This window comes from Varroa destructor, unplaced genomic scaffold (genome assembly GCF_002443255.2).
Source record: "Varroa destructor unplaced genomic scaffold, Vdes_3.0 BEIS01000004.1, whole genome shotgun sequence".
NCBI classification, from domain to species: domain Eukaryota; kingdom Metazoa; phylum Arthropoda; class Arachnida; order Mesostigmata; family Varroidae; genus Varroa; species Varroa destructor.
In genome coordinates, this window is record NW_019211457.1 from 45697425 (window position 1) to 45711426 (window position 14002).

The window sequence follows — 14002 nt, forward strand, 5'->3', positions numbered from 1 at the left end:
GCTCTTCTGTCTCATTTAGGCTTGATTCATTCGGCTAGGTCTTCACTGTTGTCAGAAGAAGCATTGCCCTGCCTTACAAGACCGAAACAAAACTTCTCATCTTGTGAGGCTAACTTCGAAACATGAATACATACTGATGTGTATTTATCATATACACAATGAGCCCACCGCATTTACGAGACACTGACCGACAAAGGTACCGTGAATAGATCCGGCAATTGTTCGAACTACATCTAATACACCAAATATTTTGCCACTGTCTATTGCGTTTTCTCGAGCTGCAAGTTGCACTTAGTGCATCTACTATCCACTATATAATATGATGATGACATAATAGCCTGGACAAGTTAAGCAGCAACATATGATTTTATTTGAACTGGTGGGCGCCGGTGGGGAAGTACTGGAATCGCTTTTATCCCATCGCTAGCGCTCTGATCATCTCGCCACAAAAAGTGTACCACTGGCAATTTTTGACACTTGGCATGAAACTTTACTCGAACATAAAGAGAGACGGAGTGGCCGGACAAAAAAGCCATTTGTCTTACGGTTATGGACACCGCGCCAGTGATCTGTCGCTAGCGTTGTACCACCCACCTATAGCGTCTGTTGACCAGAGCGAACGTGACAGTCGCTCAGAGATGGCAAGAATGGGAGCAACCCTCGATCAACGATCAGCACCGCCGGCTGTTTCGCCATCACCACTGTCGCCAGCGCGAATTATGAAGTCCGAGTGCTGCCAAAATTAACGGCTATCAGCGCCTACTCAAGAACAGGCGGGGAAAAAATAAAACCGAGTTAAGACTAGGAGAGATCTGCTAGTGTACGTTTATGTGTGTTCATTATTGTATTACGCTCTGGGCATAACTAAGGCGTGAATATTCTGATCATGTCCATGGGGAAGCGAGACCTTGCGACAATGAAAATCACGCTGGCAGTAGGCAGCTTCAATGCATTTGTTCATTTGTCTTCCGCGAGGAATACAACGCTTCAAAACGTTCCATGCCCATGTCGCTCACTCCAATCAACTTGATCAGATTATTACAAAGAGAGACTTTTTCGAATGGAATAATACTCCTATTGGCATTTATATACGAATTGTATGGATATTACGGAATTTCGCTCGAAGTTGAAGTACAAATGACGCTGTGTGGCGTGGGCAAAGCCAGGAAAAACGGGAATTCCGTTAGAAACCTTTAGCGGAGCTAGCAACTTTATAGTTCGTCAGGGACTTAAGGGTGTAAGGGGCGAAGGGGATCTGTTGACGTTAAACGAAGGAACGAATAAAGCACAATTTTCTTGGCTGTACGAAGCTATACGAAGCTATACTTAGGATTTAAGTCGAAACTCGGTATTTGTGACTAGAGATGGGCCGCGAAGAAATATAAGGAGAGCGCTGACGGTAGCACTGTGGGAGCCTATGCACCTGAAAAGGATTAGGTTAGCGAATACCCAACAAAAACAGGCAGCAGAAGGTTCGGCTCTTGGAAACGTTACCTGCGAGGCGGCGGCAGAACCAGCAAGAAAGTCGAGCGGATATTCGGGGAAGAGCCGACCCGCCACGACTCTGCGTCATTTCAAGTGACTGTCGTACCCACTATTGCCAGTTCATCCTATTTGGTCAATACATAGTAATAGAAGACTGTTGTTCAAATCAAGTGCTAACTTAAGCCCACTTTGTCTGCTTCTCAGTGGAAGTTGTCAATTTACGTCTTAGGTAGGATAATATAGCTAAATCGACTTCTATTAATATATCTTTTATCTAGGGAATGCTGAAACCGTTGAACTGTAGATACAACCTCTCATCCGTAGAATGCGAAAAACATTTTTCTAATTATTTCTTGTTTATGTCTGTATAGGTTAGTACATCTAAATAACACACCCAACACATATACTTGATTAGTAAAAATTGTATTTTACACATGATTTAGTGAGCGTAACGTGAATCTGCTCAACGATGCATATGATTTCTATTATAAGGGTTGTTGCAATTGCGCTGCCTAGGTCAAAGCAAACTGTGTACACTCTTTAGTACTAATTTTGCGTTTGTTTGCGTATATTTTCCGCATGTCACTCACTTTTTAACTGACAGAGCAGGCCGGATACGTGTTAAGGTGACGAGAGAACGGTAACACACAGAGAGAGAGAGAGAGAGAGAGACACTTCTCGGGCGTTTCCCTTAGTTAATTGACGCTGATCGTGCTTGGCCCTGGTGTTGGTGGACTGTCGTTACTGCTTGCGTTAGCATTTCCGCTAATGCTTTTGCAGCAGCTGCCGCTATTCTGCAGAACTGTATGGCTACGTCGTCGATCGAAATATTATCTCCATATATTGTAGGATGAAAGTTGTGATAGGGAGTCATCGCCGAAGTGCCCGATCCTCTCCTTAATAATAAGGTTATTGCCGCCATCATCATTACCACGCCTACTGAGCAGGGCGAAAGCGTGCGCCTGCCACTATAGATAGCTCTAACGCGTTTAAGCTGCATTGTCGACCTGACTCCTCCAGTGTAAATCTTCCCGGTTGATCATTCAAGGGTTTTTCTCGATGTGTAAATGCGAGAGTGTCTGCGTACGAGCATTCAACCTGAGCGCATGATTTCAAAGCTAAAAAGACGGCGTAAACCGTTTTTCAACGCGTATTGCTTTGTTTCAGAACCAATTCGCGGGGGAGGATAATTATTAGTGTTGGTTTGTTCGCTGGCTCCGTGTTTCCATATTACTAGCTTGTTGGGGGTATTTTTTTTCTATGTTAGTGATTGTTTTGAGGACGTGAGCATTTTGTCTCTATTTTTTGTCCGTAAGTCTGCCTGGATGCTTGTGTGTGGTGCGGACAAGCATGGGCGGTTGCACACGTTTTTGTTCTCTATATTACGAATCCGTTCATTGGCAGCTGTGCTCAGCGAGCATGTTTTTCTTATAAACAGAACGAGAGATACTGACATTCTCATTTAAAGGATACCCTCGGGTGTCTTAATGCTATGAAATTGAACTTTATTACATTATAAAGAAAAAACGGGTACGGACTTTATCACATTCGGGATCGTATACAGCGCGGAATATATTATTATAAACGATTGCTACAATATATTTGTTCAATGAAAGGTCGTTTCCTTGTAGAAACGCAACGTACACTTTCTTATGGATAGCTGACAGATACCGTACCCCAGCGGCAGAAGCATATAAATTACTTTGTCATTGCTGTCAACTTCATTATAAATGTTAATAATAAATTTATCTTTGGCTAGTCTCTAAAGCCCACTTCAGCGGACCATTTCTGGGACACGCATTCTGGCATCTCACTGGTTTTCTTCTTTAACTCTGTACCACATAAGCTTACGGTGTAAAAGGCCGCCATTAATATTCGCAGCGTAGACGAGTGACGGGCGGCACTTGTTCTCTAATAGGAGCAAAATTTCTCAGGAAAGAACCTTAGAAAGGAAGCTTACAGGAAAGAACCCAAAAGATCGTTACGGTTATTAATATGTTAAACATTCATATATATATATATATTCTCCCTTGATTGATAATCTAGAATTATCATTATCATAATATTACTATTATTTACTTTATTCGTTATAGCATTTTAGCAGTGTTTATACTCAGACTTCGAACGTGTTTATTTATTTCTGATTCAGCACTGCTTGATGGTTGTCTACAGTGTCCCGTTCTACCGGTTAAAACTGTCGCCGCTCTTCGTTTCAAAACATAGTACCGCGCTTTGATAACCGCGGCAAGGTTAAAGCGTAGATGGCAACCGAATATCGTTATCTTGCCTTTCCGTTACTGCTGAACGATATCAGATACATCCCTTGTCGTTTGTCCGTACCGGGTGCAGTGAAGATGCCCGCCATGATACACGAAGCACAGCAGAGCAATAGTATGGTCATCAATACCAAACTGACGACGATGTCCCGGTATTAAAATTAACAAGACTGAAGAAGAGCAGTGGCTTTTATTGCCGTTGAAAAATCAAAGAAGCGACTTAGTTAATTCCCCAACTTGTTAGATCTGTTAATTAGTTTTGTGCTGGGTACACTGCGCATGCCGTGGATTTATTAGCGATGTTATCTGTAGCAGCGTAACCGGCATATAGTAGATACACTATTGCCACTTTCTATCCATCATCACACCTACCTGGATCAGACACGTGAGTTCCTGTGCCCAATACCAGCCACATGATAAGAGCAGCGCTTGCTCGGTTGATACTTAGCATGGTGTCCTAAATAGGCTGGCACCGCTATACCAGTTTACTGGGATCACTTGCTGCATTTTCTTGTCCTCGATGCGATTTTCATGACATGATGCTGCGCGATCCGACGCCATGCCTATGTCAAGCGACGCTTGGGCACCGTATCTGCAAACTCCAATCTAATTACACGATATTTGCCACTGCGAATTGTCACACTATCCATACGGTCGTCGTCTATGGCACGCTCCTTCTGTCTAGCCGTCATAGCAGTCGTTGTAATTTTTGTCGTCGATATTTCGCTGCTGCCACCGAAAATATCGCAGTTACGGCCAACGACTGCTATAATCAACAAATGCTGAGGCTAGGTTCATTCGTTTCGGCTGACGTTTTCGAATTCTCGCGCACTCTGTCTTTACTCGTTTGACGTTTCCTGGGCGTGTACTCATATAGAAGGATGGCATAGAAAGCACAACAAAAGATCACGTGTTGAATACGAGAGACATATAGATTTGGAAAGATAGATATAATTAGTTAGTAAACAATAAGTGGCAGATAAAAAATTTAAAAAAAAGTATAAAGTAAAAAACAAAAAAAAGGGAAAAAAATCAAACACGAATCAATTAATGAACACTTTTGTTGAGCGGAAAGCTTTCATCGCGAATTGAAAGGAAATCGCGCTAACTAAAACAGCTAGAAAATAATCTTAGCAAACTATAACCTGGCTCATCGATAACATAACTATACGGTTTAAATATAGATACTATAGATATTTATATTTTTAGTCCATTATGCGTCTTTAGCTCTTTGATGCTGTTGGGCAGTGCCTCGCTGTAATCAGATTTTCTGACTTACTGGTGGTTAAGGCTGTTGTCCCTCATTCCTTACTTATATAGTAGACTAAATGTGCATGTAATCAAGATAGCAGGACCTTGCTGTCTAAGTTAGTAAAGGGCCTAAGTAGGTGCAAATTGATGATGCGATTAGATTAGTAAAGAAGCTCTGTTCTATAACTCTCAATTGACCATTTATGGATTATAGCAGGGATACAAGTAATTTTTCTGGGTCTCCCTATGTGTTTACCTAACGGCTTCCAGCATATTCAGATCGAATCATGTGTACCCTTAGATTAGCACGGCGAACTACAAGCCTCTCCAGTTGAAGACACATATCTTGGGGAACTTAATTCGAGGCACTCTTTACTGTCGCTGTCTCCTCTAACACGATCACCTTTATGCGAAAAAATAACGAGAAGTATATATGTTTCACTAAAATATACTGGTTATATCATAGTCATTGACTGTAATGCTGGCCTAAAACTGAAAAATCACTAAATGCGGCATGAATATGATATTTCGTTCTGTTGTCTTGCGTTCCTTCGCCCTAAATGGTTCTCGTCTCTCTACAAATAAAACTTATGCTGGAAACTGTTTTCCATGATAGCTTTGAATTTCATTGTTCGATTCCAGCGTACAGCTACCATGATCCGGGATCCTTTTTTGAATCGTAGAAAGAAGCCGTGACGTATTTAATGTGAGCGCCACTTTGTCCCGAGTCAAGAGTTCGCCAGATAGCCAGACTTTTAGGCATTGGGGCTGATGCTGCGCATTGGCAGTGTAGGAAAGAAAAACAAAAAAATATCTAAACAAAGCACTGGTAAGGCAAAGTATTCACACTCCAGCTCAGTCCCTACCACCATTGCACCTGCCATTGTTTATGTCGATTATACAGTTCGATCGACTAATATATAAATGATTTTGTATTTTCTTCATTTTGCACTTCTTGAAGGCAGGGTACATTCATGGTACATTACGATTATGTTCCCGTTACCTGCATTAAACTACCGACCACAAACCCACATCGTCAACCCACTTGCCCACGTGCGACCTACGAGTGACTTTTTATCGATTTTTTATTTTTTTCAAGTGGCAAATCAATTTTAACCTATGATTTTTTTCTCCATACATGGTGTTGTTGCAACTGGCTACGGTAGAATGCTCCCCATCTTACGCTGACGCACGTAAACTACGCTTTTTTCAGGGCTGTATCGTATGACGCGCTCACGATAGATTGAAATGGAGATCTCCCCCCTCCCGATGGTTAAACGTTCTGAGTATAATTGTTTCAGACAGCCCGTTTCAAGCGCTGCAGCTCTTTGTTCCCTTGTTTTCTTACATATTAACCGTAGATGTGGGCTTCTGCAATGAAGGCAGTAGCATCAATCACAGCGCTATTGATCATGGCAATTTTTGTGAGTTATAATGTCAACGTAATTACTATCTGACTTGACGACATGTGTCATTCGGTAATAATGAAGTCCGTACTTAGCTATATAGCAGGCGTGTGACGCCCATATGTTATGCGTCCGCTATCCTTTGAAGTCTCAATAAGCTTTGTATTTGTGATAACCGTTGCAGTAAAAACAAAGGATGCACTGCCCCGGCTTCATCATTTCAACGTACTCAAAAGGCTACGGTAGTTGTTATTGCTTCTTCTTTTCTGTCGGGAAATTATGAAGTAAAACATATGTTATTGAACGCGTTTATAGGCTGTGTGTTATAAGTTGCGAGTTGCCAAGCGCTATTTTTATATTCGCCAGTGTCCCCGACAATCTTATCGAGCAGCTACGACAATGGTGCAGGTTAAGTTTTATTAACGAAATGGTCTGTGCAAACTTGTCGAGGGTTGCCTTTACTAGGTTTAGACCCGCTAATCACCTCGAACTCGTTGGGCGGCCAGACACAAATACGAGTCGTTAGTGTTGATGACATGATTAATATTAAAAAAACACGGCGCCAGTTACATCTATGGGCTCTCTTGGGTATTCGAAAACGTAATAGGTCTTGTCGGAAACGGAAGCATACGCTGTTCAACATATATACGTGTACATATCAAATATATTTGTTAACGTCTTATTTAACCTGCACCTAAATTGTACACATCTGTTTAGTTCTCAACGCGCTAGTCTGGCAGGCAAAGCACTATGTTGCTTTTACCCCTTATCGGTTCCAACACCGCTTCGTAAGTTCTCTAACAGCTGTACAACTCAATGTATTTGAAATATGCATCAACGTGTTTGTAGCTCGGTTTTCTCACTTTTGCCCTTCCAGGCTTCAAGTTCTTTACCTTTTTATTGAGCAGTGTTCCCGGCGCTTGTTGGTCACGTTGCGTGAACTTCGAACGGTCCCAATATGTAATGCTATCATATGGTATTACAATATATGCAATATTGTCGTATAACATACACGCAAGGGTGTTTAACATACCAAAATGCATGTTCTTCGCCGCTCAATTCCACATGATCCTACTTTTCTTCAATCTTTTTGCGAGTATTTTTTTTTGAGCAACTCTCGATAACTTTGATTAGTTATCAGGTGGTTACTGCCGAGTAAAACGGAGTTACTGCAACAGGCGCAGACGTAGCCGCCGACAATTCTCTAGTGTAACGAAGAGGGACCGATGGGGTAGGTCCCAGTAGTATGGTGTAAGCAAAACGCAGACCTCGTGCATCCGTAGTGATGATAGTTCTCTTCCAGATGTTCAAATAATGACGGTAACAATGGAAAATTGCAGTATGTGCTACTGTGGACGCCAGTCGTTCCGATACTGTCAGCAGCGACTACAGAGCGTATCGTACCCTAAGTACTGATGATATCGAAGATCACAGTAAGAACCACCGAATAGACAGGGGATGCGGCAGTAGTGGTTCTGAGCGCGCGAACAGTTATATCGTGACTCTTCACTGACTTGGTTGTTCTATCGGTGTTCTATCTTCGTCAGCGTGGATGATTACTTCAGAGCTGTAAAAGTTACGGATATGTTATATTTTATACTCTATTGTAGTTCTCCCAGAATATATCACAAAGCATTTCACTCCCACAACGCTGTAGTTATATGCAATTTCACGTCGGTGAAAATAGTGGGACAATCACAAAAACAAGCCACAGCAGTAATGCACTGGCGTAGAAATACCTCAACGTCCCTAATGTGTAATTATGTTTTACTGTGGTGATAAAAGCGCTCGCCTAACAGCAGAGGTGTCAACTCGGCATGGTTACTATAGACTAGAAAAACAGCAGAAGTAGGAGGACAGCAATGACCAATGAGTAAGTACTGTTATAGCCGAAGTCTACCGAAGGCAACGTGTCTTCTGAACAGTCAACGAGGTCTTTTTTGCGAGCCTGCTAGCCACCGCACAGGAACTATTTGGCGGATATAGAACAGTAGATGCCGTACGTTAACAGTCATTTCGTGATTCTCATTGCCGTTGCTCCTGCGAATTATTAAACACGTTATCCCAGTATTGTCATTATAGACACACAGTGGAAACTGCAATGAACGTCAGTGTAAACATGCTGGGCTAGGCGGGGTTTAAATCGGCAGCAGCAGCAGCGAGGCGGAAGTTGGCTAGTGACTAGCTGCATTGTACTTGTACTAGGTCACGGACCTCTCTTGTCGCGCCTGTCGCGAGGGGCAGACGCGAAGAAAGGAACGCGCACGAAGCGTGCAAGACGATCACAGTAGAAGTTATGTCGTAGTGAACAGACGGAGAGCATATTCGTGTGACTGATTCATTCACATGCTCATTTTCACAATAGTCAGTTTTTTTTGCAATAGAAGATCCGCAGCTCTTATTGATCCCCGCTTTAGCAGGCGTCATACAGTACATGGATAACGCCTTTTTGTTTCTGAACTCGCAGGGTCGAAAACGATGTTCCTCAAGAATATGTACCCACAAAAGCCTAATTGTCGATGAAGCGAGGTAAATATGTGTGAAGTATTAATATCAAATACAAGGGCAAATTTAATGCTAAACGTGCTGTCGTGTTATTTTTCATGTCGTCAAGCTTAGGAGCACGATGGCTCTGCGTTCGCGGTCGCTGTATTTATTTGCAGACGTGCATGACCGCCGCTCGTGCCGAACAATTTTAACAGGGGTCCAGAAGCAGGTTTAATCGATGAGATGTGTATAATAAACCCTAAGAACAAATTATGTCCTGTTGTCAAACGCGAATCCGGCGAATGATTAATTGAATCCCTCATAGTGAACCTTTACGTTTCAAAAAGGAAAACAAGCTTCTTCCCCGATAATGTTTTAGGTTAGAGCAGTCTGTGATCACAGCTCCACCAGTTATCCTGCCCATACGAGTGCCGATAGCCAGGCCATATGGATCCGGACGCCGATCCGTGTCGTGGCATATATCACAAGCTCTAGATGCAGCGCGTATTAAAGGATGCATTATCGCGCAGTGAATATTTAGGTTCAACAAAGGGTGAGGGAGATCTGTCTTTGACAGTGTAATTATTTAGTTGTGTTTCGTGGTGTATTATGGCTTTGAAATACAAGGTAGTGTTTCCTATTATTTATCACTAATATCTATGCGTTATTCTTCCGTTTCATGACGAAACCGAATACAGTAACGATGCCGTACTATGAAAAGTAATCGGATCCTATCGTCGCGGTGATGATACTTTTGTGGCACTATTGTGTTGCATGGAGTAGGACATGCACATAAACATGTTTTGACAGATAAGTAAGGCCCCACATTAGTCTTACCCTCCTGAGTGAAAAATGATGGGCTAAGTGTTTTTGTAATACTAAGAATAACGGCATACATCCACTAAAGAATAGAGGTTTTTGTCGCCAGGAGGTTTCGCTGATGCATGCTCTGCTTCCTGACGTCGGATTTCAACCGCTGTTCTTTTACTAGACGGGCTTACGGCACCGCTATGAAGCAAACAAATTAGAGCAAGCTGTACACATTTTGAAAACAATATTTTATTAGGTTCATTGCAGTATTCGAGGCCCGTCGCACGGCTTGTGCGAAAATGACCAACCGGAACTATTTCATTGCATCCGGTAACAAAAGATTTGAAACACCGGTTAATACTATCTTCAAAGTAGCCCAACTGAAAAACAGTAAATCAGTCGAAAGCTGCAGGCCGCAGATCACTTTTATACTCTCAGGCAAAGCGGCACACGACTCGAAGCAAGGGTTTATTTCTGGTGCAATGCAGTATGGTTCAGCAATATTTATTCTGCATGGAAATCTTTGACTACGTCGTAATTGTTTGATCTTGAACAGGCAGACGGAACTGAAATAAATGGTAAAAAGTAACAATCTATTTATTGTACCGGCATCCTCTTAGCTTGTCACGTGTGACATTTGTTCGAATTGACTTTCAGTGAAGTCTCCAGAGTAACCATTCGCTGTCGGTTAAAGCGCTGCAAGGATTCCGTCGCTGGACTAATCTGAGATCTTTCCAACAGACCTAAGAGGTCGCAGGTCTTTTGTTTACCGGTGTTAGGACTTTGAACCAGCGATAGTTGGCGAGCCTATTATCCCATACACTATCGCACATTGAATCAACTAAAGAGAGCTTGCGCACTTGTCGTTCATTCACTCTAGTGAAGCAGTGTCATTTTTATGTTGCAAGAAAGTGACTTGGAGCCCAGCTAGTCATATGTGACTGTTGTACGGGATGTAGAAACCTTCTAGTTGTATTTCCAAATATAATTCCCCAGCTGTGACGCAGCTGTACGTACGCGCTACATACGGATGTATTTTGCATTGCAGATACTTGGAACATATGCAGAGATAGTGAACTTGCGGCCCTTTTGCGTGTCGCTGATCTTCGTAAGGCATTAATAGAATAATATATGGCGGAATAGAATCGGCTCGAAGCAAAAGCATCATAAAAAGAACATCACAAAACACCGACTTCGATACAGCAGAAAAAGCTGCACACTCAACTTTTGAACCGTTAAATCGTCGTTTATAACTAGACTGATACACCCACCAGACGGCTCGAAGCTACGCCAAAACAAATCTGGTTACTTGCACTTTTTCTTAGCAACTCTATATAGACCCTAAAAGCTATATGGGCCGGCAACCTTTTCAAAACTAGCGACTGAAAAAAAAAGAAACCGATCGTATGTAGACTGCAACCGACCCGTTATGGACTAGGGAGATTGTAATAGCTCTATATGCCATATAAATCTACGATCCGTTGTTTCACAGCACTCCAAATGCAGCTTCCAAGGTGCGCCTAACCATATTGGGCGATCCACGGTCGCTCTCGTAAGACGCTTAAGCGCGATACCTTCTTTTATATTGCTGCTGTTGCTTCTTTTTACTACTAGAATTGTTGTTTATTGGTTCATTTGTTTTAACGCAGTTCATCAACATCTGGAACTTCTCACGTGGCCCGTGAAGCCGCCACTGGAGCGCGCTAGCCTTTGTTCGGAGTTTACTATAACTGCGACCATTTCTAGCGGTTCAATCTTGTGTTGGTTCGGAAGGAAAGCTACCGATGTTTTTCGGTGGTAACATATGGTTGGATTGTTTCCTCGTATTCGGAATGTCTGACCATTTCGTTTTGTCGATACAAATTCGGCTCATTTTTTTTCAGACGTTATGAACTCGTTTCCTGCGTTGAGAAATCGACGGGGCGAAGGTTTTTCAGCTAGAGAATACTAATAAAAATAGAAAATAATTCCATAAAAATATCTAGACAGATAAATGCCTACTGATCGTAAGTGAAAAACCCCGCAGACTCTCTTTTGCAAGCACCCTGTCACACTTGTGTACGCATTATTATATTATTAAAACTGCAGTATGAATAACAACGGGAACAGGAGAAAGCGTTAATAGCAGCGCTGGTGGGGTACGATGACTATAAGAGGCAGTGGGAGTGACAAGACAAGGTTAGGGACCATGGAAACCGCCGGAGGGCTTTTGCACGATTTCCTATAGTACTGTTCGCTTATAGTACTTTTGTTGCCTGACTGCTGCCCAACCGCTAACGCTGGTGGAATAACGTCGCTGAAGCAGGCTAAACCGTTTCGATCATTATCATCATCTTCGCCGTTTGGTCATGGGAACCTTGGATGAAGCGTAGGAATGATTGTTCGCCTGACGGCGGACTCCACCAACGATGATCCCGGCGAAAAGTCGAATGGTGGTCGAATAATTCTATGGGCCAAAAAAAAGGCCATCTGCTCGTAGCTGAGGTTGGCAAAGGCTTTGAGGCCTCTCTATATCCGTCTGGCTCCTACACAGTAGAATTGCGCAGCCCCTTACGCGTACACGGCTCGTGTATAGGTGAGGAAAACACGATGGAACGAAGACCAGTTGTACGCTGACTCCCGTGCGTAGACCTGGCATACGATGAAAGGGGTGTAAGGCATACAACTGGGGATCTATGAGACTCGGATTCGGTGTGTGGATCACGAAAAGACCAGATCAATCTGGCTGGTAGTTGGAATATCCCTCCCCATACGCCCTACCATCGCGTAGATGGTGCGCAGTATCTTACATTGAGGGCCGTGTCTCACTCGACGCGCGAGGGACGGAAACGGTGGGCATGGCCTCAGGTCGTGCTCCGGGGACTCAGCTTTCTATTGACCTTTTCGTAGAACCACCTTTTTCAACAGTAGTAAGAAGGATCACATGCATGACGATGTTGATAGCTGCTGCTGCTGCTGCTGCTGCTGTTGTTATTGTTGCTACCCATGGCGCTCTAGCTGTCATTGTTCCGATATAAATCAATAAAGAGATGACGATCATTACTCCAATTAGCACTCTTGCCCATATTTGCTTTTCTGTGACCACTGGGTAATAATAATAATGTTATTAGCATTCTATAGTTGTCCAAATTTTTATTAAAACGTAGTTATGACTTTTTTTTTTGCATCAGTACGGTTTTATATGCTGTGGTGCGCTGATAAAAACTAGGCTTTAAAGCATTTTAAAGCAATGTATTTAGAAAAACGGTTGATCCATTGACAACAAAATTTATCTATATATATATACACATCAGGTGTATTATGAACACCGGATATGACTGATAGTTTCTGAACTGAATAACATCGGAGAAACGGCAGTAGTAAAGCATTATGTATCCATCTTGCCTGTGATAAGACAAGTCGGGTTGTTTCGCATTGGAATTCGGTTATCTATTGTGACTTAACGACGACTGCCTTTGTCAAACAGATCATGGCTAATCTATCGAACTCGTTCCTCAAATAAACAATAGAAATCCTCAGCCGTCAGTTTCGAAATCTACTCGATTCGCAAAGAGATACTGCTGAAGAAATCGTTAGATCAAACGGCGGCGTCTAGCGCCATCAAAGCGTCTCGTTCCCTGGCGCTAACTTGTAGCTTACAGCGGAAAGCAGTAATAGTTGCTGGACGAAAAAAAAACAACCAGAAGTTTGCAAATAGATCGCATTGTATGTTATCGTAAAGTGCCTCTTTGTTCTACTATCGCTTCTCGCTTGAGACTTCAGAAAACAAGGGTACACGAATGAGGCTGATATAGTACAGCGAAAAAACCGTTAAAATGTCGAGGCTTAAGAAAATAATGACTGAATATAAGTTTCGAGCCAGATAGTTAATGTTGTCAGAACGCTGTTGGAAGAATAACTCTTTGTCAAGTAGACAGGTTACACACGAAGCTGCTATTTCAGTGGGTTTTCTCAGTGAGTAACTTCTGGCATGGGTTTTGCCGATATAATCGTAGATGCCTCAGACGGTTGTTTTGCTGCTTCCGAGTTATGTAGCGGAGAAGGGTCGAGGGTATTTACCTAATAGGTCGTACTCGGGCGGAGGATTTGCACATGCGAATTACCATGTGCATCAAACGGCTTTTGTAGACCCTGCGAAGAACACGTACCGATATTCTGCCGCAGTTAATTACGACAGCGCCGCAAGCTGCTCATTCCACAGTATGTATTATATAGCAGAGTCGTTAACACACCCAAGCAGCCGACTAGGTTTTCTAATACGGGCTTCAGTAAGAAATTGTTACGGTA

At 42.7% G+C, this 14002-nt stretch overlaps 1 protein-coding gene across 10 annotated transcripts in view; it reads left to right on the forward strand.

The window, feature by feature from the left end:
- Positions 1–14002, forward strand: part of RhoGAPp190 (Rho GTPase-activating protein 190) — a 58335-nt gene that overhangs the window by 2400 nt on the left and 41933 nt on the right. Inside the window, exon 2 of one of the 10 annotated variants that reach the window (XM_086988483.1) lies at positions 20–13915. The exons of the other annotated variants lie outside the window; for them this stretch is intronic. The gene's annotated coding sequence lies outside the window, so the exon portion shown is untranslated. The remainder of the gene's footprint in view (positions 1–19; positions 13916–14002) is intronic. 10 annotated transcript variants of the gene reach the window in all.